Source organism: Carettochelys insculpta, chromosome 6, assembly GCF_033958435.1.
Source record: "Carettochelys insculpta isolate YL-2023 chromosome 6, ASM3395843v1, whole genome shotgun sequence".
Taxonomy (NCBI): Eukaryota; Metazoa; Chordata; order Testudines; family Carettochelyidae; genus Carettochelys; species Carettochelys insculpta.
The window spans coordinates 97519754-97543939 of NC_134142.1; the positions used below are offsets into that span (position 1 = coordinate 97519754).

At 42.6% G+C, this 24186-nt stretch overlaps 1 long non-coding RNA gene across 2 annotated transcripts in view; it reads left to right on the top strand.

Annotated features, from left to right (window-relative positions):
* Positions 1–7391: 7391 nt before the first annotated feature.
* The window catches only part of LOC142015469 (uncharacterized), a 37819-nt gene continuing 21024 nt past the window's right edge, over positions 7392–24186 (top strand). For both annotated transcript variants that reach the window (XR_012646157.1, XR_012646158.1), the window contains exons 1-2: positions 7392–7462; positions 12926–13038. This is a non-coding gene — a long non-coding RNA (uncharacterized LOC142015469). The remainder of the gene's footprint in view (positions 7463–12925; positions 13039–24186) is intronic.

The window sequence follows — 24186 nt, forward strand, 5'->3', positions numbered from 1 at the left end:
CATTTCTGTGGCTATACAGTCCCTACTGCCAGATCCTGCCTTACGGCTTCTATTTAGCCCACCCACACCAGCCAGTCTTCACTCCCCCAATCTATGCTTCTATCCAGCCTCCCCTCAATCTTTGTAACCCATCTTTCCTGCTTGGTTACTATCCATCCCTGTCTGTCTGACCAGACTCTGGCTTCCCTGTCCTTTTGTTCCAATCCAATCTGCCCCAGTTCTTGTGTCCCTCTCTTCCTGTATAGCGCTCTCCACTCCCTGGCTTCTGTCCCCTTTCCCCTCTGTTTGTAGCCACCCATTCTGTGTCTATAAAGTCTCCCAATGCCCTCTTTTAACTCTGCTCTAGTACTTGCCTGGCCCCCATAAGCACTTGCTTTTCATTTCCCTTTGCTCATCCCTACTCTTTGGTTCTGAAAATCCTTCAGTCCCCACTTGTCACATGGCCCCAGCCCTTCTTCTTCTTCATCCCCCAGTATTAATCAGGCTGTTGCTTCTTTTGTTTTGCAGCCTGAGGCCCACTGGAGGACAGGCACTGAGTGCCTTGGAGAGATTCTCTCAGTGCCTGTAAACAGGCCAAAAGCAACTGCTGGGTGTTAGACACAGCATCCCCAGGGCTGGAGTGCATTTAGTACAGGTGAAATCCAGGTAGGTCCAAACTGAGCATTTGAAACTAATTTTATTCAAACCTTTCATACTTTGCTAAATTGGGCAAGTTTTCAAACCAACAGCAAGTCACTAGCCCTGCTACCAAAGTGACCTCTTGACAAATTTCAAGTCCTGTTAGAGTATTTCAGTTAAAAAGTTGTAAAATTTTTTTAACATGATCAGAATAGTGTCTTTTTACCTAAGCTTGTGTTCAGAATTTGCTGAACCATTTTACTTTGATAATTAAAAAATCAACATGAGATGAATACCCATGTCATTCTAAACTAATTACAGTTCAGCAAAGTTGTAAGCAACTGAAAACAGGGCCTTACAATGGGAAGCGTTGGGCAACTTTGACTATATGGAATATCACTCAGTCTGCCTTAAGCATTGCCATCCCTTGTTTTGTAATCATGAAAGGAAATTTTCTGGGGAATAGGCCAGGAATTTGAAATATGAATTTGGAAGGTGAGAGGTTTGTACCATAATGCGCACTTATGTGTTTATTACAAGTGAGACTCAGGGTGGTCCTGGGGGGATGGAGCCTGTGAATTTCTGGTTTTAGCTCAACTCCAAAAGTCAGTCTTCTACGCAGTGATCTGTATAACATAAACACCTACAGGATTTCCATTTGGACCTCCAATGCTCTTTTCATTCTTTCCCCTTGGCTTCCCTTCTTTACTCATTTAAACTTTCCCTTTGAATGAGGTATTGTTGCTCACATTGTTTTGTTGACATGTCCAGGGAACAGAGTAAAGGGCCTGCTACAGAAGATGAAGAGTACTCACGAGCATGGCTAGCTTCCTAATCATAAGACACTGTCATCCAAGGGGCATATGATCTTCAGGTAATATGTACTCTCACTCATACACTTCTTAAAAGCAGCTGGAAAAAGCTACTTCACACAAAGCTCTCTTTTGTTAGACATGTGACATCCTCTCGGTTAGTGAGGTCTCTCTGCCCTGGGCATCGCACAATATTGTGGTGACCTCCTTACAATGTCAAAGCAAAACTTTGTCAATGGAAAATTACACGATCACTGACAAAACAAAGGAAACTAAATACACAAAGCAAGGGAGGAGACAGCAAATGGCCCAAGGAAGGACAAGGTTGACGCAGTAGGCTCCAGCTGGCGCCTGGGCATTGTAAAGCACCAAATGCCTCATCTGCAATCTGACATGATGTTGGGGAGGCATTACTCTTGCCAATTGTGTGCTTCTGTGTAGTAAGCTGGCTAGGGCCTTTGGCAGACTTCCCTGACTCATAAGCCTCTCTAAGGACAGATGTATCTGACAGTAGGAAGAATTGAGGGAGCTTGTCAATGAGGGAAATGAGAGAACATTGTAGCAACTGAGGAAGGTGGGCTAGATGCACTTTACGAGTCCTTTGAATTGTGAGAAGATTTCATCTGTCAGAACAAAGATTGGTTCAACCTCTTAAAGAAAGGTTGGCCTCTCTCAAGGTGTCCGAGTATGGACATATAGAACCACATTAGGGTATTTAGCTGGAGATAGCCCTGAAGGTGTGCTAGATGGGGATATTGATACAGAATGGCCCACCATAAGATGGGGCCCTATGCTTGGTGCATGCCTAAGGCTAGTCCATAACCAGACCGATCAACCATTTGTACAGTACAGTTTTGTGTACACCATGAGCTCTAGAATATCACTCTGCTGTAACTGCTCAAAGTGATTACAGTTATGCAGTGTTACAGGTCCCTGGAATATAGAGCTGGTTTCTGTAAAGCTTCTTGCAAAGGGCTTGATCAAAAACGGTGGAAGACTCTTTGTGGGCTTGTTTCTTGCTATTTTAACATAATTTGTGTTCAGTTTTGTGCAGTACATGATGGAACAGTGGATGGGCAGAGGGGATATGTAAACAATTATCTCCCCAGCCAACTGCCAGTAAAATGTCATGGCTTCTACACAGTCGCCCCGGGTGAACTTTTAGCATAAGTGCATGCAATTACAAAGTCACTATTTTTCAAGGTTTCTGAGCACATGCTTGGGAAAAAATATGGGGCAAATTGGTTTCTGATATAATCCCACTGAAGCCAATGAAGTGACCCACTTCTTGGAGAACTTGTCAGACAAGTCCTCTAATAAAGACCTTGATTCAGGAAATCACTGACGCATGTACTGTAGTTCAAGAATCCCATTGACTTAAATGCTGAAATCCTGGCTCTGCTGAAGTCAATGGGAGCTTTGCTGTTGACTTTGGCAGGGCTGAGGTTTCTCCTTTGTCATTCAATCTAGCTATGAAGTTTAGTAGGGTACCATGTGACTGAGAATACATGGCAAATGTATTTTAACTATATGCGTTTGCATTTATATTCAACATGGGCTTGATGTGTAAGATGCAGATTTTGATGCTTCACATCCACACACACCCACACGCATACCCTGCCACATTCTTCTCTTCTCCCCACTTTTGAAGTATTTTTGTTTAGATCTAATATGGTCAGCACCTACCAGCTCCCACTGACTTAGCTGGTAGTTCTGAATTGTAGGTGTTGAACTCTTTTGAACAATTTAGTCCTAAAAGTGTATTTTCTTATACAGGGATAATTTGGCCTGTTGATTTTATTATCACAGTTTCTTTCCTTTGATAAATTTTGATGGAAACAAGCAGGCTGTAACATTGCTGACTACCACACTCATCTCCATTTCTCATTAGGGGAATAAATTCATTTATGAACTGCAACACAGAACAAAATACAGGGCTTTCTTGTCGATTGGCAGCCTGTCTGTCAGGGATTGGCTGCTGACTCATGCAGAATTAACATGTTACCATATTAAGTTTTTACTGCTAATGTGCAGCTATCATAAAGCATGCCATTCAGATAGCTAGCTGAGGAAAGCTCAGCTTGTTGCATCATGTTAATGGGGGCTTTTTAAAAAAAGTAGCAGAGAGGAACACAAGTGCAAATAACACTCCTCTACACACACTCATTTTGCAACAAACTGGTAGTTAAGAAAAGAGGGATAGCCCTATGGTTAAGGGCTGAGGCTCAGGAGACCTAGCATCATGGCCTGGCTTCCTTTCTATGTGGTCATGTGAAAGCTACTTCATTCCTCTGTGCCTCAATTCTCTATCTAGGGGATAGCGCTGTTTCAAACTTTTGTCTGTCGACTATTTTGGTGGTAAGCTCTTTGTGGCAGAGCCTATCTCATACCATGTGATTGCACTGCATCTTGCTCAAGGAAGCTGTGACTTCGTAGGGGGCTCCAGGAGCGACTGAGATACTGGTCTGCTTGTTAGTGTCATTAAATTTCAAACCATATGTTTATACCTAATGTATATGTTATACAAACACACAATTTTATTTTCCAAGAGGCACAGCAGGAGATGTGCCTACTGAATTTGGCAACAAAGGGTACTCTCTTTACGCCACTCTTTATGCCACGCTTACAAAATCAACTCATGCTCCCTTAGCTGATATTGTGGTATTTGGAGATAAAATATTTTTTCTCCTAAAATTGAATAGATGTAAAGAGCCTGGGAAAAACACAGATCCATCCAGAGGCCCTAAGATTACCTGGCCTCATTTAGAAAAAAAATTTTTTGCAAGATTTATCACTCAGGAGTTGGTCTTGTTTTGTTTTACCTGAGCTAACATCTATCTCTGGATTAATACTGAAGAGGAGACGACTGTTGCATTATCTAAAAGCTACAAAAAAGAAAAAAAAAGTCAGTTCATCACCGCATACACCACAACTACAGCCTCCAGACTCATCTTGTGTCTACAAATGATGCCATCATCAAAAATGGTCACAGGACAAGCCTCTGTCAAACATCTATGCCTTTGTTCACAGCCACAAACACTACAGTATCTGATCTCTTGACAGCCCCACTTGCGTAACAAGTACAGAGACGGTCCATGACTGGAGCACAAATGGTTCAACTGGACTCCAGAAAAGGTAGGTGTTGAAAGGAGACTCACTCCACGGGCTGCACCATTTTCATCACACACATGCAATTTTCCTTATAGATCTTGCCTCCTTTATTTACCTAGAGATCAAATCAATTCAGACTGCTCAACAAATCTGGAGCTGATTTTCAAGTAATGATAACTTGAGAAAGGTCTTCAGAAATCTCTCAGTTAAAAATATCATCTGTTCTATTGCTGAGGATTAGAAACCAAATCAAACAAAAGGAAACTAAAGTAATAGTTATCTGTTAATAACCAGAAGAAGAAAAACATGTCAAACCTGAGCAATGCCGGGGCTCTGCACATCAGGTCACACCACCTTACAGGTTGTGTGGCATGCAGGTTTCACAGTGAATGAACCAGGCTCCTGAACTCTTCAATCCAGCACTGCAGTATCTGAGCACCCTCTGAAGTCAATGGGATCACAGACTACTTTCGCTAGCTTCCATTTAAAAATGGCATGAGAGAGAGCAGGACCAGATCTATAAGATTTCAGGGTAGACCTGCCATACATATAATGTCACCATGTGACTAATTGGTGCCTTTATATACAGAGTTCTATGTGTTTAAAAGAGGTCTGGTGAAAAGTAATACATAATTTTCTAGTTATATTATAAATATTGACTCCTCCAAAAACCAGCATATACATGTTGCACACAGTCTTGCTAACTTCCATTCTTGCAGTGACTTTTTAAAGCCCCAGCTACCAGATTCATGGGATTTCAGCTTTCATATTTTTTAAAAAAAGTAAGTTTCTAGTGCTTGTGGCTGCATAGAAATGCTTGAAACCTGAACCCCAAGATAACAAAGATTCAAACATCAGAAAGCAAAGAAAGGACCATTTCAAAATGTTTACAATTTCATTCAGGTTTTTTTGAACGCTTAGACTTAGCAATAGCATGTACGGCTGGTTCCAGCACCCTGGATGTACAAACAAGGACATGAACAAAAGAGAGTTGCATTATTTACTGTTTCATAAGAAGCACAGAGAGAGGCAGAGATCAAACCTTAGCAAAGAGAGAGGGGACAAATGGTAAGGAAAAAGAACAAAGCCAGCTCTGCAGCTGATGCAAATCATGGGACCTATATAAGTTCTGGTTCACTGGAACAATTTTTATAGTGGGGGTGCTATCAGCCATTGAAACAAACTGTAAGCCCTGGATGTAATGGAACTCACATGAAGCCACGGGAATGTGGCAGAACCCCCAGTATCTCTAATTCCAGCACCTATGTGCCAGTATACATTTTTCATTCTGGCTCTATTTTCAACTTTCGAAAGAAATGGGCAACAACAGTGGGTAAACTTTACCCCATATTAAGTATTAGCACTTGACAAGCGTCTAGTAGAATTGACAGGTACAACAACTAACAGCACTGGAAAACACCTCAAGAGTTCTGCTGAAGCCAGGAGCTGAGGCGTTGTTTAGATCCTGAGCTTTTTAAATTCAGCCTTTGCTTCCCTCCATTAGTTAAATGCTCACAGGCAAAGAATGTTGAATAGAAGGGAGGCATCCTTAATTTGGTCTCAGGTTAGCACAAGGTCAGCTTCAGCCATTCATTGTAAACCTTGACTAGGGAAAAGCTTGCCCTACAATCTGCTGGGTGGAGTCAGCTGGGTAGAGTTTTTGTTTATAGTCAGTGAAATTAAATTTTATGGCCGTGTGGAGTAAGATTTATTATTTGTTCTTTCAAAGATGTGTTCTTGTCAGTGTCTTTTCATGCTGCTAGTTTGGAACTCTACCAATGTAAATAGGACAGAGCCAAATATAGGTCAAGGAGAAGTCATTGTTCTATAAACATGCTCTGCACTTCTTATGGCAGTGAGATCACTAAAAGGCTCCTTCCTTACCTTTCAGGCAGAGCACATTCAGTCTAGTAGTGTTTATCTCCCTAGGTACTTATGACCTTCCCTTACAATAGCATCTGAATGCCCCACACTCTTCAAGGTATTTATCTGCACGAGTCTTATGTATGAGGTAGGGAAACACTCGTATCTCCTCTTAGGAACTAAGATGGAGAAAGATTTAGCGACTTGGCCAGGGTCTCAAAGGAAGCCTGTGGCAGTAAAAGGAATTGAACCCAGGCATTCCAGGTGCCACACCTAACCACCAAGCTGATCCTTCCAACACTTCCTACCTAAGCTGCTTTTGAGAGCTGCTAGCCAAGGAGCCATGTGTGGGCTATGCAGCCTCTTTATGTATAACTAGGGATGACTGTTAGATGGGATGGCCACTTCTCAGGAGACAGGGAAGACCCAGAATATGCAGTACCGCTCTGACATCATTCCCATCAGCTACAGTATTGACTATTCAGATGGGCTGTGCATAGTCTGAGGTCCTGGAAAGGTGCAGGGTTTGGAGAGTCTTACACCACTTATGCAACCACCTGTAGGAGCAGCAGCTGGGTAAGCTTCTGGCAATGACCTGTCCATCAAGGCTGCAGCACTGGACACAGTGGGAGAGTGGCCTGACTGGGACTGCAGCACTACATCCAGCAAGAGCAATGACCACAAATGCTGTCAGAGTGCTGTTCTGCGAGGAAGGCAGAGGGGGACAGCAAGCCTGAGACAACAGCAAAGACAAACAGCCTAGAAAGCAAGAGACAACAATGTCTACCCACAGGCAGAATGGCAGCAAGGTAACACAAAGGAGGACTGTCTGCTATTTTTTCAAAAAGCAACTGGTAATCTAATCACATGTGTTTTCACTAAAGCTGTTAATTCACTCTTCACATCTCCCAGTCATCAATCACAACATAACCTAAATAAAGCTCAGAGCACAGCTGCCTGCATGCCACTGTAAATGAACCTTCTGCCAACGGAGCGCTGCCCCGGCAAGCTGGCGTCACAGGAGGAAAAAACCTTGGCTGTCAAAATAAACTAATCAGGTACCACAGCCCCCTTTTTTATGTATATGCTACTAAGTTTTAACCCTTTCATTGCTAGTTATCTGAACTCAGTGTTTTTCTTTGCTTAAAAGCGCCGGACTGGTAACAAGCTAATCAAGATGGAGATCTAGAGTCTGCATGATTTGGCCGGAAAATTCATGAAAAGCCCAGCATTTGTTTACTCTAGTCAGGCCACGTAGGGAGAATAGTTTCTTCCTAGGTATGTGAGTCCACAGGCAGGAAAACTAATAGAGGCTGAGGAAAAAGGTTGTACGACTTTTTAATCAAACCTCAGAACAGGGTTAGGGCTCCCGCACCCCTTAGGATGATTTTTACAATGTAAACTCTTAATGCTCCATTTAATGTAAGGGCTTCTTTATTCCTCAATTAAGAGGCTACATAGCCTGGTGGGCTAAGCACAGGATTAAGAGCCAGGATTTTCTGATTTGTGACCCAAATGTTACCACTGACTTGTTCTGAAATCTGGGCAAGTTGCTTAACCTGCATCATAGAGATAAAATTCTGACTTGGATTTTCCTTACAGACAAAAGCGTAAGACTTCCATTTACATACATACACAGGCTACCAGGCCCTTGGGGCACAGGAACAAATGGGGATACTGTCTCTCTTACTCCCTCCTCAGAAATGGTGGGGCATGGAGTGGTTGGGATATAGTCACGCAACAAACAATTAGGAAGGGGAGCGGCAATTAGCTACTGACCTAGGCAAGTAATAAGCAACTCAGATGTGTGTGTTTGATTCACAATGATTGCCAGGGTCATTCCTGGGGTCCTACAATTTACTTAGTAGCCCTTGGTCAGGGCTGTTAGATTGTGACTTTAGGCACAATCAGGGGTCAGAGAAACAGTCTACCATTTAGACAACTAGCCAGAACACTTTAAATCCACTTTTAGAACAAGGAAATAGTTTAAGCTAAGTAATGCAGTGGCTGCATATTTGTGGAGGGAAGCCTGGTTTCTGTATCTTGTTACTCTGTTTTGATTTCTGTCTCTAACACATTTCAGAAATATGTGAAAAATGTGATTCTTTTTAAAAATTAGCTGGTAAACAAAAATGACCTTTTATTGTCAATGTATTCCTTAGTGAGCTCTCCTGCAGTAACCAGCATGTAAAGTGGGTTCCAACACTGAATAGGAGTGTGCAGGCCAACTATTCAAACAATACCATTAAGGATTAGTGTAAGCACTGTCATTCCTCTGAAGTTAATGGAGTGGCATTCACATTGCAACCAGGGCTGAATCTGACCTGCTACTCGCCTCTCTTTTTTTCCCAGAATGGCCTGGATTGTGTATTCAAATAACTACATGCTAAAGCTATGCTCAAGTTTATAGGCATATTGTAAATGATGGAAATACCTCATTTCTGCCCCAAAATTCCTAGGTGGAAGGCAGAATGGGTTCTGGTTCATGAGGAATGCAAACTGTAGAACTATGCATATATTTTGGGCCCAAACTGAGCTATCATAATTTTGCCCAGTAAGAAATACTCACTTCCCTGTATTTTTATCTTCCTTCTAACACTTAACCTTTCATTTAATAGTAATGCTGACCACACTCTCCAGAGCTTGAGCTATATTTAGGACTTTACCAATTCACTCTGACTAGACTAGTGAAGTCCTTTTCACCCACTGTAGCACTGGACTTGTAGCTCCACAGAACAAAGGGTGCTATGCAGCACTGCCTTTCACAGAACTCTGTGTATTTGAATACAAACTAAAACTGGCACACAATTTTTACATATTGAGAGATTACTGAGAAGCCTACATCTACCGTATAGTGAGGGTGACCGTCTGAGATCAATCCACCAGTAGTTGACTTAGTGGGTCTAGCAAAGACTTGCCAAACTGACTGTGGATCACTCTGCAGTCAACCCCTTTACTCTAACCCTGATGGAGAAAAGTAAAATAAGTTGATGGGAGCGTTTCTCCCATTGACGTCGCTATGGTATAGATTCTGTGGTTACTGAATATAAGGTACATTGGAGTAGCATAAGTTAGATCAATTTTCTGCAGTAGTATAGACATAAGCTAAAAGAGACTTGATGTAGCCCAGTGGACAGGGGCTGGACTCGGGCATGAAAGACATGGATTTTATGTCCAGCTTAACCACTGTCCTGCTCAAAGAAAGCAGCTGGTGTCCTTTCCTCTCTTTGGCTGTTTTTTTCTATTCAGAGTTCAAACTTCTGCTGACAAATTGCTCTAATCTAGACATAACCTAGCTGTGGATACTCTGCTAATCAGCTGGGCAGCATCTGAATTTCTCCTGAGTGGCTGCCCAGGTGCACAGCTTGCAGGTAACGCTGTTAGGCAGGTCTCCACAGGCTACCCAATGCATTCATTCTATTCGGAGATGAGTAACTCCCCACAAGCCTCACCACCATTGCTTAATATTATCAGAAATAAGTCCCATGAAAATGGGACAATGACAATGCTTGTGGCTAAATTCTGTCCCCCTAAGTTTAGTGCTTTCATGAACAAAATGGCTCATCTCTGTTTCAAGAAAAGGAATTCCTAAAAATTATTAAGAAAAAGCTTGTGGGGACAACTACTCCTCAGAAGATGGTGAGTAACATATTTGCTTTATTTCTTGGAATCAGATTCAGGTGGCATATTTCTGAAGCACTAAGAAAAGCCAAAGATGGTGTCATGCTGTTTGGTGTGGGTCATAACCATGAGTGCCAACCTCAGGGCAGACTGCCAAAGAGCAGGGACAACACCCCAAACTTGTGTTGTGTTCTACAATTAGATTTCACCAATCCAGCAACAAATGTGAATGCCTGAAACGCAGTAATAATTTCACCCTGGAGTCAAAGGCAGTTCCTTTGGGCACTCCAGTCTATCTTGCCACCCAGTACAGCTAGACTTGGGGATCAATGGTCACTCACACTAAAAATCACAAAATACTCAAGTTGCTCTCAGCCTTAAGGGACCAGTCACTTACCTCAGGTTAATTTGTACTTTAGAGCTCATGCTAAAGGTAACGCTTATAGCCAATCCTATAGGAAACTGGCTAAAGACTTATTAACTAGGAAAAAAAAGGAAAGTTAGTTACAAGTTAAACCAGGCAACATGTATACACAAATAAATTGCAGTCTATGATTCCAAAAGGTGACAGAGTTGTAGTAATCTGTCAGCCCTGAGTATCTTTTAGGGTGTTGACCCTGGTGAGTGTCTGCTTTTGTTTCCTAGCCCCAGTCCTGTGTGAGTTCAAACAGAAAGAGATAAATTTCCAGGTCAGTTATCTTTATTTCCTCTTTCTAGAAATCCAGCTGATAGGACCAACTTCCTTGCACCTGGCACCTTCACAGGTGTAAGAGGCCCATTAGCCCAGTCTTCGTATTGTGATGTTTCACAATAGCTCACTTGATATTAATAGTCCTTGATGGGTAGGGGAACCACTGCTTCTTCCTTTATCAGAGAGGTATCCGTGTTAGTCTGTATCTTTGAGAACAAGTCCTGTGGCATCTTATAGACTAATAGATAATTTGGAGCATAAACTTTGTGCGCAAAGACCCGCTTCATCAGATGCATGATGAAGTGGGTCTTTGCCCACAAAACCTTATGCTCCAAAATATCTGCTAGTCTATAAGGAGCCACAGGACTCCTTTTACCTGGGCTCATTCCAGTTCAGAACAGGCATTTTTATACTTACAGTTATAAAGCAAAGCTTAAAGACGTTACAAGTAAAATTAAAGAATGTAGCAACTCACAAGCATTTTATAGAGTCTAAATACTAAACTCACATCTTTTATCCATCTTGAACAATACCAGCATGAAGGTGAGCAGGGCTGGTTTCCAGCTATGAATTTGTCGGTGCTCAGCTGGTGCCTGCATCCTTGGCAAGAGCTGCCATGTGATCCACCAGTGTCACAATGGTTCATATGAGTCTAATTTTATACAAATGTGATGTTTCATGTTTGAGCCTGTATTTCTTTTAATAGAAACAAGTTGAGAAGTGGTGCATTTGATTTGTTTTTAACAAAATATCACTAGGTGGGATCCAAAAGCAGGGGCAGTGTGGATCCAGATTCTCTTCATTTGCCAAGAGGCATTTGGATAAATAACATATATAATAATTGACACACACCACAGATCGTGAACAAGAAAAACCCAGCGATAACATGGCTTAAATCTTGGGAACAACACACACATGTTCACACACAAAAACAATGAGAAGTTCTGTGGCACCTAATAGAGTAACAGATTTTTTGGAGCATAAGCTTTCATCAGCAAAGAACCACTTTGGGAGATGCATGTAGTCTGAAGAAGTGGGTCTTTGCCCACGAAAGCTTAAGCGCCAAAAAAAAATCTGTTAGTCTATGTGCCACAGGACTTCTTGGTGTTTTTGCGGAAACAGACTAATATGGCTACCACTCTGATACATGTTCACACGTTTCCCCATTGGTAGGGGAACTCACTAGTCAATAATCATAATAATCATAATAATAATAATAATAATCGCCTCTCGTTGGAACAGATTCATTCAGAATGTGAACAAGTGTTCATTTAAACCATGATACCATCAATGGAAAGATACGTAATGAAGCGCAAGCATATGCTCTAAAAAAGGAAGCAAAATCACAGGGAAAACATAGTATATTATTGTAATTGCCTATTTTAGCTATGAATGTGGCATAGATGGTCCTCACTGTTCTATTTTATGACAGAGAAGAAGTTAATCCTATAGTTATGACTGCCCATACTGTTATTAACTAGCTGGTGGGTTCTACATGGTAGATCTGTGTGGTAAGATACCAAATGTCAATCCCAAAGACATAAGTGAGCTAGCAAAAACAATGCTGAATACCTCTCCCACCCTCATGTCCCCCCACTGAAAGTGGTATTCTTTTTTTTTGTCCAGTGCATGTTACAATATTTCTGTTCCGTTCTAGTAGAACATCTGATAGGATTGTATAAGACCCCTTCTACAATGAAAATGCTACCAAAGGAGAGAGAAGGGAGGATGAATTACAGAGGGGCCTAAATCATTATACTAATGATTCAGATCTAACGTCTGACCCCTTCACTGAGAAGCCCAAATAGGGAATAATTGGGTGCTGCACTATTCTGAAAACCTGACTTACAAAACCCAGTAATATGAAGGAGCAAATGAGCCAGATCACAGTTAGAATTGGGGTCTCAGAGTCTAATTAGCTTGGCATTAAGCATTGCCATTGTCTGCTACGTAAGACTCAGTAATGTGCTGTTTTATCATCTTTGGTCTTGTGGTTTGAAATATGTAGACTGACTGATCAGCTGCTGGTGATTAAGGCATGTTTATGAAAAAAAGAGCCAAATACATTCTACTGCAGTCCATTCAGGTTCTGAAACAGCTCCCATCCTCGCAGTCTCTGAGCACTTTTAGGTTTGGATTTAATATGATATTTTGCTAAAGACTTAATTTCATAACTTGGAATTTTTCTGTAAAACTTGGTCTGTTTCAGGTTATCAGCCCCCCTCCCACCTCTTTCTGCCCGTCTGCTGACTTCTTCCAGAGAACATGTGTGCTCCCAAGATTTAATGTGGTTTCTGGTTGAGAATGGCACACCGGTAGCAGGTACAACACTAAGACAAATAGATTTTTCCAACCAATGTTTAACTCCTCCTCTTCCCTCCAAGTAAATGAAATGTAATCAGATAATGGAGCACATGACTTGTAATGAGGATAAATGTCAACAGTTTCCACTTTATGAGAAGAAATGAGGATTTGTGCTTTGTTTCTCCAAATTGGCAATTTTACAAAGTGGCGCTGGCTAAAAAGTGTACATTCCCTTCTACTCTCCGTGGTCCCCATTACATGTACTCACACTTGATTAAGTACACACATGCATACCTTATCAGGAGTTCCATATCTGTAACCTAAACATAGATCTGGAAACCCGTTAGTTACAATCATTTCGATTTTGTCACTGAGACATTTACACTAAACATATAGGAGTGAACCCTTGGCTGTGCCAACCATTCACACTCTCTGGGATCAAAGTGGCCTTTAGTGTAATTTAGTAAACAGCCTAAGTTACACTGGCTGTGGCAGATTCTCTGGGACTGCTGCACTGCACTACTAGAGAGCTGTGCGCACTAACCTTGTTGCTTTCACATAACATATGTTGCCTTTCTGCCAGTGATGTACCCTTAGTGGGAGGAAGGAAACTGATGGCATAGGGACAATATCCCATGTCTGCTGCACTCAAGAAGTTCCCTGCTGCAGAGGCAGCATAGTGAAAGAGCAGAGGTGGAATCCCTTTAAACAGCTTGGAGACCTCTTGTTGTGCTGTGTTCTATGCCATAGATGCAGAAGCCTGGCAGAAGAAACAATATGTATATATCTTAGTCTGGGATATTTATGTATATTTAGTAAACATGGTTATTTGGCACCCAGCTGAACCTGTGTACTTTCTGTATTGGAGTGAATGGCAAAACTGCCCAATCTGTTGTGGGATGTACTAAAAGATGCTCAAGGTGGAAATCCTTGTCACTTCTAGTAGCTCCTAACTAGATGCCATATAACCAGGAGTCATATAACTAGGGGTCAAGGCACTCAGACATTTGTTAACCTGCTAATTTTGCAGTTTTCCAGACCCTGCCTAGCTCCTGCCAAGTGGAGCACCAAAAAGTCATTGAGTTTTTGATGGAAAGAGACATATTGGAAAAAAAAGTTCTCTACCCAAAACTCCTGAGTCTGCTGACTCAGATAGAACGTCTCATGAGAACAGAGCTTTTTTTTTTCATAAGAGTTCTGAGACTCCACGGTTCCTATTACATCAGAGATACCCTCTGCGCAGACTTTCCTATGGTGTCTCAGTATCTGCAGCTCCATGGCTAGCTGAAACCCAGAAGTGTAGATAAAGCATATAAATGAGTTGGAACCTCCACGCCTTTGTGAACACACACAGAAAGTTAGTGTCCAGACATTACTGGCCCAACACACTGGCCGCTTGCCTCAACCTGACTACAGCTGAGCTGATGTTTGTTAAGGTTTTTATGCAAGATCTCACAACTAATCCATTATTGTTCTTTAGAGAATGCCCATCTTTTATTCCTGTTCTTCTTTGTATGGCTGATGTAAATAGACAGGAACAATTGTTATGTTACATATAGATGGTTCAGCCAGAAAATTGCATGTGGAATAGCAGAGTGTACTGACATGATGACTCTTTTTTATTTGTGACTCAGGCATTGAATTGTTGTATGTACCATGGTGTGTTCTGGGTGACCACAGACACACAATGGAAGGTCTTTAATTTTCCTTTGGTGCAGCAAACATCTGCCGTGATTTGGGCCAATACATTTTAGGTTTGTAGGAGACTGAAGCCCAGGATCTTCTGTATTGGATCTTTCACAAAGTGTTATTTGTGATTTTGTTGTGAACTCCATTTGGTTTTCAAAGCTTCATCAGGGTTGAAGCTGCACTATTGAAAATTAAATGTGTGGGACCAGAAGGCATAAACAACATCAAGTGATAAAGGACATTGTTAAAGTCCAGGTGGATGGAAAGATACTCCTTTTCCAGAATCTCCTGAATTGCTAAAGACAAATCATAGCTGATGGTACTAGCAGAGTGGGGATGATGCAGCACCACTGACTTGAAGTGATTTCCATTATATACAAGATTTACTGTGTAGTTCAGTGGCTTTCAGCACTCCCACTGCAAAAACTGTTCCAGCGCCCCTGAGGCAAATGGATGGGGGATTACTGGCAGCCAAGATGTTGGGGCCAACTTGAGGGTTCCAGTGAGGCACCACATTTGTAGTATTTAGCTGGATATCTACAAATGTGGCTACTTCTGGTTTTTACTGGTGCACAATACTCAGCTGCGAAGCACATAAGGGCCATCACTGATGTCTATAACATTGGTGTTGATGCTTCCCAGCTTATACTTACCAGTACCTAGACTATGTTGATCCTTCTCTTCATCTCAGCAGCTACCTTCTTCAGATGGTCATGGAAGGAAAGCATGTGATCCAGGTTCGCTTTGAGCTAGAAGGTGTGCTTAGCATTTCTGTTATCAAGATGGGATGCAGTGGCTTGTTTTGTGAGGATTTGGCTTGAACTTCCATTTCTGAAAATATTTAGGTCCCTGATCAAGGTGGACTCGACATTGCAGAAGGTGGCTGCTTGAATTCCCAGGGAAAGGTCATCCACATTTGCAATTTGCACTATTTTGTTGGAAGCATATTACTTATTTAAGCACTGAAGAGTGTTGGCACAATTGCTGAGCCTTGTGACAAGTCCATTGTGGAGGAATTGGGCAAACTGACTTTGTTGTCCAAATGGTCACGTAGCTGCCTATTGCTCAGCATAGTCTATAATAGGCATGGTGATTTGCAGCTCTGTTTTATTCTCCAGAGCTGGAGCTAATGAGTCCCAGTCTTTGAGGTTGGTAGGACAAGTTGGAAGAATAACCCTGCTTCTCTTACAACTTGACATCCTAACACCTCCTAGCATAATAGTTGTTTTACAAAATCAGAACCTTGAAAAAGATTTAGTTCTATGTTGGAGTGAACAGGTAGGGGGTTGAATGGGGAGGATGCATCTTTGTTTCAGACAAGTTTCTCCTTACCTGTCCACCAGTCATTTATGGTGGGAAAAAGTGTTAGGTTTCAAACAAAAGGACAGAGTTATAACTACCAGAGCCAAAGAAGAAAGTTAACAGTATCTGAACAACAGAGGGCAAAAACAGAACTATCTTGCTAACAAGATGGACATAACCCCAAATTATAGATTTGAATAACCTTAATTTTGCTCATTTCTTTAAGACACAGGTTCCAGGCATTCCAGGGATATTTATTTCTGATGTTTGTACCATGGCCACATCTCTCAACAGTGACCCTGCCACTTGGTGAAGCTGTATAAAAAGATATAGCAAAGAACTCCCGACTCTGGATAACGTTGCCAGAAAAAACACAATGGAATGAGTGTTTCAGAGCACCACTTGCATGCAGTTTTCAGATCTATAAGTAAAACCATCTGTCTCTGACTTCAGCAGAAAGGCAACAAACAGGTCAGCATCAACTCCCAGCAAATTTCACAGAGGCTGATTCTATGAAACCTAAATCCAAGGATTAGAATTTGGAACATGTGCTGGAGGTGGAGTACACTAGGAGGTGGCTTTGTGACAAATAATGAAATGAAAAAGGGGATTTGTGAATGGAAATAAGGAAATATGTAGATAAATGCCAGTGAGTGAAAAAGAAAAACATTTCCACCTAAGAGCAAAGCTCCTGGCTGTAGAGAAGAGAATGGAGAATTAAGGCAGAGTAGTGGTGCTGTCAGGCTGGTGAAAAGACCATTTGCACCTCCTAGTGGTAAATTAAAGTCCACTAAAATATCAAGCTCTGATGCGTAGAACTTTTTTCACCATAACATGAAAGGTCTGGTATCAACTACTTGTAATATATCGGTGGTCCATGGAACGTCTGGAACCTATGTCTGAATGAAAAACGTTTTTGGTGAAAAAGCAAATTATCTAAAATTCAGGGTTTTTCATAGTTAATTAGGCTCAAAACTGGGCTCATTAGGCATTCACATTTTTCAAGGAAAGAGACACATTTTCATTGGAAAATGGGCAAGTGTTTGAGCAAAACCATCGTTGTTTCTGAATGAAATTACTGCAAGCAGTACCCTCTGCTCTTGTTTGAAGCAAAGATGGCTTTTGTACTGAAACCTTGGAACATCCTGTTTTCAGTTTGAAAAATTACCAACATACTGGGTGAGGGAGCACAACATCATATGGCACAGTAGTGAAAATGTGCCTATGAAATGCCATGCCACAGAAAAGGTCAAATATAGTCACTGTTATGATTCTCGCCCCAGAGCAATGCACTATAGCTTAGTCTGTACTAACAGAAGAAGGAGGAAAATGCTGGGTGGATGTAAAGGAAAGATTAGCAACAAATTATACTCCATTAGTGAGTCCATATAGTGCTAGTCTGGGTTTCGGGTGAGTGGCCTTAGTTTTCTCCTCAGCTACAGACTTCCCTGTGTGACCTTGGGCAAGGGTCTCAGTTCCCCATCTCTAAAAAAGGAGAGCTGCACTTCTTTACCACCCAGAGACCATTATAAAGTGCTCATATACTGTTGTAGTGGGGACAATATTAATACCCACGAAACCAAAAATTCTTTAAAGGGGAAATTATATAGACAGAAGGTAGCTCTTGTCTCTGTATTTTCCCTTTGCCAAGGCCAGTTTAACTCCTTCGCTTAGGTACGGCTACACTAGGAGATTAGGTCAAATTTGTTAAGGTGGATTTTTTTTACACCCAGTTTTGTAAAGTTGAGGGTGCATGGCCCATTAAGTTGAGGGGGGTGTGTCCCCATGAGGGCTGGCAGCTTCAACTTTGTCAGCAATGCACTGTGGGTACCTGTCCCACAGTTTCTGTTGCTCTCTTGCCCTGTTGTATTGTGAGTTATGTTCCTAGGCCATGTCTACACAGCCCTTTAGCACAGCACTGCTGCCAGCAGCACTATGCTAACGATGGTTCTAGGAATTGCAAATGCAGGTCCATTTGCAAACTCACATGACTAATTAGCATAGCTGCACAAGATTTTGCTGTCAGCAGAGGAGGGTGCCAGCAGTACAGAGGGAGTGTTGATGTGCCTCTGCCAGCCAAACTCACCTGTGTCGCCAGTCCGTTATCCTTCTGCACTGCCACATCCCTCTGCATCTCCCCACTGCCAACAGTGAAATCTCGTGTGGCTATGCTAATTACCTGCACAAGTTTGCAAATGGACCTGCATCTGCAATTTTCTAGAATCATCATTAGCATAGCACTGCTGGCAGCATTGCTATGCTAAAGGGCTGTATAAACATGGCCCTAGTTTCTGATTGGACAAAAAAGTGCCACGGGTGGTATTGGCTGGGTGTTGTCAGCTTTCCATCATGCATTTTTCTCCTCCCTCTGCCTTTGGAAAACAATGGCGAAAAGTGTTTTTGTGCTCTTTTTTCACTGGATACCTGTGCAGAGACCATTGCAGGACAAGCATGGAACCCATCCAAACTTCAAACTGTTGTGTAAGTATTGTCAGCACCTCGCAGATTGTGCTGCATCATGTGCAGAACCTAAGCAGTCTTCAGGGAGATGAAGATTCTGAGTAGGAGATGGACGTAGATGAATGTGAATCACTGGAGAGGAGGAATGGGGAGATGCTGGCTGCACTCAGTGCTTTTTATATAGTGGAGTGCCGTTTCTGGTGCCTTGAAAACAGGCCAGACTGGTGGAATTGCTTTGTTCAGAAGGTATGGGACAATTGGCAGTGGCTATAAAACTTCTGCATGGACATTCTGCTTCCACGGAACTTTGTGAATTGCTGTCCCCTCCCCTGAAGTGCGGCAACACCAAAGTGACACCTGCTCTGACAGTTCAGAAGTGAGTACAAATAGCTTGCAATGCCTTACAGGCAGCTACCAATTAGTGGGGAATCAATTCAGAGTGGGCAAATCTACAGTGGGGGCTGCTGTGATCAATGTAGTCAGGTCAATCAATACCCATCTGCTACAATGGCCAGTGACTCTGGGACCATAGTGGATGTTTTTGCCACAATTAGGTTCCCTAATTGCAGCAGGACAATACATGGAATGCACATCCCTAACTTGGCACCAGACCACTTTGCCACAGAGCACATAAACTTCCAGGGGTACTTCTCTGCGATGTTGCATGTGTTGGTGGATTGTAAGGGTCATTTCACTGACATCAGTGTGGGATGGTTGGGAAAGTTGTACAGCATACGCATCTTTAGGAACTCTGGTCTGTTCAGAAAGCTGCAAAATGATATTTTATTCCCAGACTAGAAACATTACCACTGGAGACATGGCAATGCCAGTAGTGATCCTGGGAGGTCCAGCTTACCCCTTACTCCCTTGGCTCGTGAAATCATACACAAGCAGCCTTGAGTACAGTAAAGAGCAGTTCAACTACAGGGTGAGCAAATGCAGAATGGTAGTAAAATGTGCTTTTGGCCATTTAAAAGCCAGGTTCAAGAGTCTCTTGATTCAGTGATACCTCAGTAGAAAGCAATGCTCACCTCATGGTGACAGCCTGCTGTGTACTCCATAACTCAGGGGAATTTTTCATGCCAAGCTAGAGGGTGAGGCAGATCACCTGTCCACTAATTATGGGTAGCCAGGGACCAGAGCAAGGAGGACAGCACATCAGAAAGCACTGCTTATTAGGGAGGCTGTGAAAAACATATTTATGAATGACCAGACAGTGACATGACAGTCATGTCTTTTACTGTTAAGGAGGTGCCCCTGTATGAGGTGTGCTGGCTTGTATATCCTGTAAAAACTTTGGAATGGGGAAAGGTGGTAGTCAAAGAGTCTGTTGTTGAGCACACTGCAATAAAACAAAGGAGAAGGCCACACATTAGGGAGATACAGTTACTGTAATTAAGAAGTTTTACAACACACAAAGTAATTTGATGAAGAGCCTCTGTGTTATGTACAAGCACAAATTTTGGCTTTTAAGCATCCTCTGTGTGGCAGGTACTACACAGAGGTCTTAAGGGACGTGCTTGACCCGGTTCACTTCCAGTCATGGTGAAGCACAGATTGGGACATGCTTTCAAGCCTGTGAGTCCAAAAGCAGTTTCTGCAGCTGTGTGTGCTGCAGTCAGGGTGGAGAGCATGGTGGCTTTCAGGGCTGTGGCACTCATGGTGACTGTGTGCTTCCTCTCCCTGCTTTGCTGGGGAATTGACAGTTTCCCTTCTCCCAGTAGCTGAAATGGGGCTGAGGGGAGTGTGGAGGCATGGCATTGTGGTTTGTGCTATCAGGGCTGTGTGGCTCTCACAGTCACTGCATACTTTTCCTCCTCCTCTGCTGGGCCTGTGAAAGTTTCCCTTTCCCAAGGAGTGCAGGGAATGGAAGGATGAGGAGTGTTCCAGGTGTAGTGGAGCAGCTTGTGCTATTATAGTTTAATGCTTCTTTCCCTGCTTCCTTTAGGGTGGAATATAGATATTAGCCTGCCTAGAACAACATGCATTGATAAGGAACGGATGCTGACTGAATGTAGGCAGAAAGCTGGTTGGTATGCTGCGCTGCTCTGTGTTGCAATGATGCCAGATTATTTACTGGTGGCTTGGCAAGGGAAGGTGCCCTTTTGTGGAGGTCAGAATAAGTCAGGTCTCCCCAGAAACCCTGTGAGCAGGTTTAAAGAGTGCATGTCTGAGAGATTTATGGAGCTGTAATGGGCTGTGTAGGTACAGTGCTTGCCACAGATCACCCAATTGCCTTAGCCTACTCGTAGCATGAGTAAAAATGAGAACTCAGGAGAAGTGCCCTCTGTGCCATCTCAGTCTGTCTGCAAAATGCCCTGGGAGGAGGGGATGAGATCCAAAGTTAGAAAAAGTTCCTGGCTGTTGGTGAGATCATCTGCTCCATTCACCATTGTCGTCATCCTAATCCACCATCTCTTCCCCGCTGTTGCCAGAAGCTGCCTGAGGAATCTCTTGGGAGGTATCCATGGACTCTTTGGAGACAATGGTTGGCCCCTTCCCCAATTCCGTTCATCTGATCATAGAAACAATATGTTTGCGGAGATGACCCAAATCATCCATTTGCTTTCTTTGTCTTCTGGTATGCCTGCCTAAGCTCCCTCATTTTCACAGGGCACTGCTGGGCATCCCTGGTGTATCCTTTTTTCACCATGCCCTGTGAGATCTTGGCATAGATGTTTGTGTTTCTTTCACTTCTGCATAGTTCTGCCAGCACAGCTTCATCCTCCATTCCACAGAAGTAAGGGCCTACATCTCCCCCAGCCTCCATGGTGGAGCTCATCTCTGACCCTGGGAATTCATGCTGCTGAGGTATGCTGCCTGCTCTGCTTGCCATGCTGACCAAACAGTAAAGGAAATTCAAACTTTCCTGGGGCATTTCCTGCACACCTTAGGGGCCTTTAATGTCAGTGGAATGGACCCGGTAGCGTGGACTGTTAGTTTAAAAAAATCGGCCTAAGTCAGCTAGGTTCAACTTGATCGCCAAGTGTAGCCCAGGCCCAAATGAAAGAGGTGACTCTGAGGTAGACCATCAGAGGCAAAATGAATAATAGGTTCTTGAGGCATTGTACATTTGATGGTTGGATTTTGACAGCTCGTGATCAGCCGTGGACACCTTTGTTGTATACTGTGTAAAAGTAGCTTCAAGGCAGTAGTCTATGTTCAGCCCTCATCTGCACATGTACATCTCCCATAGATACCAAGTGGAGTTGTGCATGTTTATGAGCATGAAACACAAAACTGTGCCTTTAAGTACATGCAGACAGGGCAGAACAAAGGGATGGAAGCTTCAGGATTGTAACCCACTGATCCAGTTACTAGTAGTGAAGTTCCAGATTGGCCAGTCTCATAATATCCAACATGCTGTTAAAATGTAATGGAGAGATCCTTAGATTTCCTTGCAAACTTATTCCCGTACCTCTGGTTTAGTAAGACCTATGCTACGCTTAGTTTTGCTGGCTTAGTCATGTCAGATGGGCTGTTGCATTCCCGCATTTATACCAGCAAAAAGTCCTTTGGCTGCTATCTTGTTCAGGGAACTGCCTTAAGCTACATTGTGAAGAGTGCTTTTGTCAATTTAAAATATTTCTCTGCTATGGGGATTTGCTGGTACAGCTACACCAGCCTACCCTGTCTGGGGTAGGTAAGGCTTTTGTCTAAACCCTTTTCCCCAAGACAAAAATGTTGTGGTGGCAAGTGGCAGCGTGAACAGTGTGCTCTTGGAAGAACTGGTCTCCTACCAACACCAGGAATGACACTCGTTGGGGGTAGAAGTATTTTGTCAGCAAAAGAGCCAACAAAGGGCAGCTACTCTGCCTAACTATTAAGGCGGTGGCTTTATCAGCAGGGTGGTGCAGCTAAAAGCTGTGTAGTGGAGACAAAAGCCTTGGAGTCACTGATAATGGAGCAGGGTGAGAAATCTGATTAACACTTGCTATATTTTGCATGTTATCTGATCCTGCTTGTCAAAAGCTGTTATGAATGAGACCGGTACTGCACACACATCCTCTGGACAAGGCTTGTAACAGCAACAAAGGGTCCTGTGGCACCTTATAGACTAACAGAAAAGTTTTGAGCATGAGCTTTCATGAGCACAGACTCACTTCATCAGTCTGTGCTCACGAAAGCTCATGCTCAAAACTTTTCTGTTAGTCTGTAAGGTGCCACAGGACCTTTCGTTGCTGTTACAGATCCAGACTAACACGGTTACCCCTCCGATACTGGACAAGGCTTGTTACTCTCTGTGAGCTAAAAGTCCTCCTTAATTCTTTTAGAATTTCAAGAACAATACATTCACCCATGCTCTAATCAAAGCAGGAAATTCCAGTTCAATACAAGTCCTGTGTTACTCATGCTGAAAGTCAGTTAGAGCCACAAAACTGCTGTATGATCACACAAAACAGGCACAAATGCACCAGGGTTTAGATCCACACGAGTATTCAGACCATCATACAACTGGGCATAGTTCTCTGTGTTTTGCAGACTGTGTTTGTGAGAAGCCCATGTTCTGCAGATCAGGAGGGAAAATACATTGGGAAAACTATGCACAGAAGTTTGTACACAAACTGCATATACTCTGACTAGCAGAAGTGCTTCACTTTTCTGAGCATTGTATTTCATCAAAAACATATGCATCGTGTGTGCATATGTACATAAATAGATATATGTTTTTCATGAAGTCCATTCAAATAGTCTCACAGGGGTAGCCATGTTAGTCTGCATCTTCAGAAAACAAAGCAAGCAGTCCTGTAGCACCATAAAGACTAAAAATGTTATTAATTAGGTAATGAGCTTTCATGAGAGAGGCCCACTTCTTCAGCTTCTGGAGAACTGAAATGAAAAAACGCTTTATTCAAATTGTATGTAAATTAAAGCTCACCTGAAGTTAACTCTGCCTAATTTATGCCAGAACATGTCCTGCTATGATGAAATGGTATGCATCTTTCTTGAGCTGTGCCAAGAATATTTTTTGAATTGTACATAAATATGTGTGCGTGTGGGATGGAGTAGGGTGGGGTGTCTGCAACCAAATCAAATGATTTAGTTTTGGGGTATTTTAAGGTTTTTTTTGTTTTAAAACTGCAAGTTGTGGAGGGTGTGTAGATTATTCAAAGTGGCCAAAGGAGGAATTCCTTCATGACTGAATTCTCAAAGAAAGCAGGTACCACTATTACAGTAGTGCAAATTCTCTATGCATGTATTTTGTGACAATGGTAGTGATAGCTCTCTGGGGGCTTGTCTACACTAGTTCCCTACTTCGAAGGGAGCATGATAAATAAGGTGTCGGGAGATTATTAATGAAGTGCTGTGCTGCACATGCAGCACTTCATTAAGCTAATTCTCCCCCGCGGCAACTTCAAAGTGTTAAATTTTGAGGAGTAAAGGGACTTCAAAGTCGCCCAAGCACTTAGAAGTACAGGTGTGTTGGCTGTGGCTACACGCCAGTCCGCACTTCTAAGTTTGACACTTCTAAGATGCTGTGGGGGAGAATTAGCTTAATGAAGTGCTACATATGCAGTGCAGCACTTCATTAATAATCTCCCAACACCTTACCTACTATGCTCTCTTTGAAGTAGGGAACTAGTGTAGACAAGCCCTGGGTGTATCAATGGCTCTTTTGTTTTGGATGGCCGTTGCTTGGAAAGTTTGTTTTTGTTTGTTTTTCATTATACCCTAACAATTTACATTTACATTCATTAAGGTTGCCATATAAAA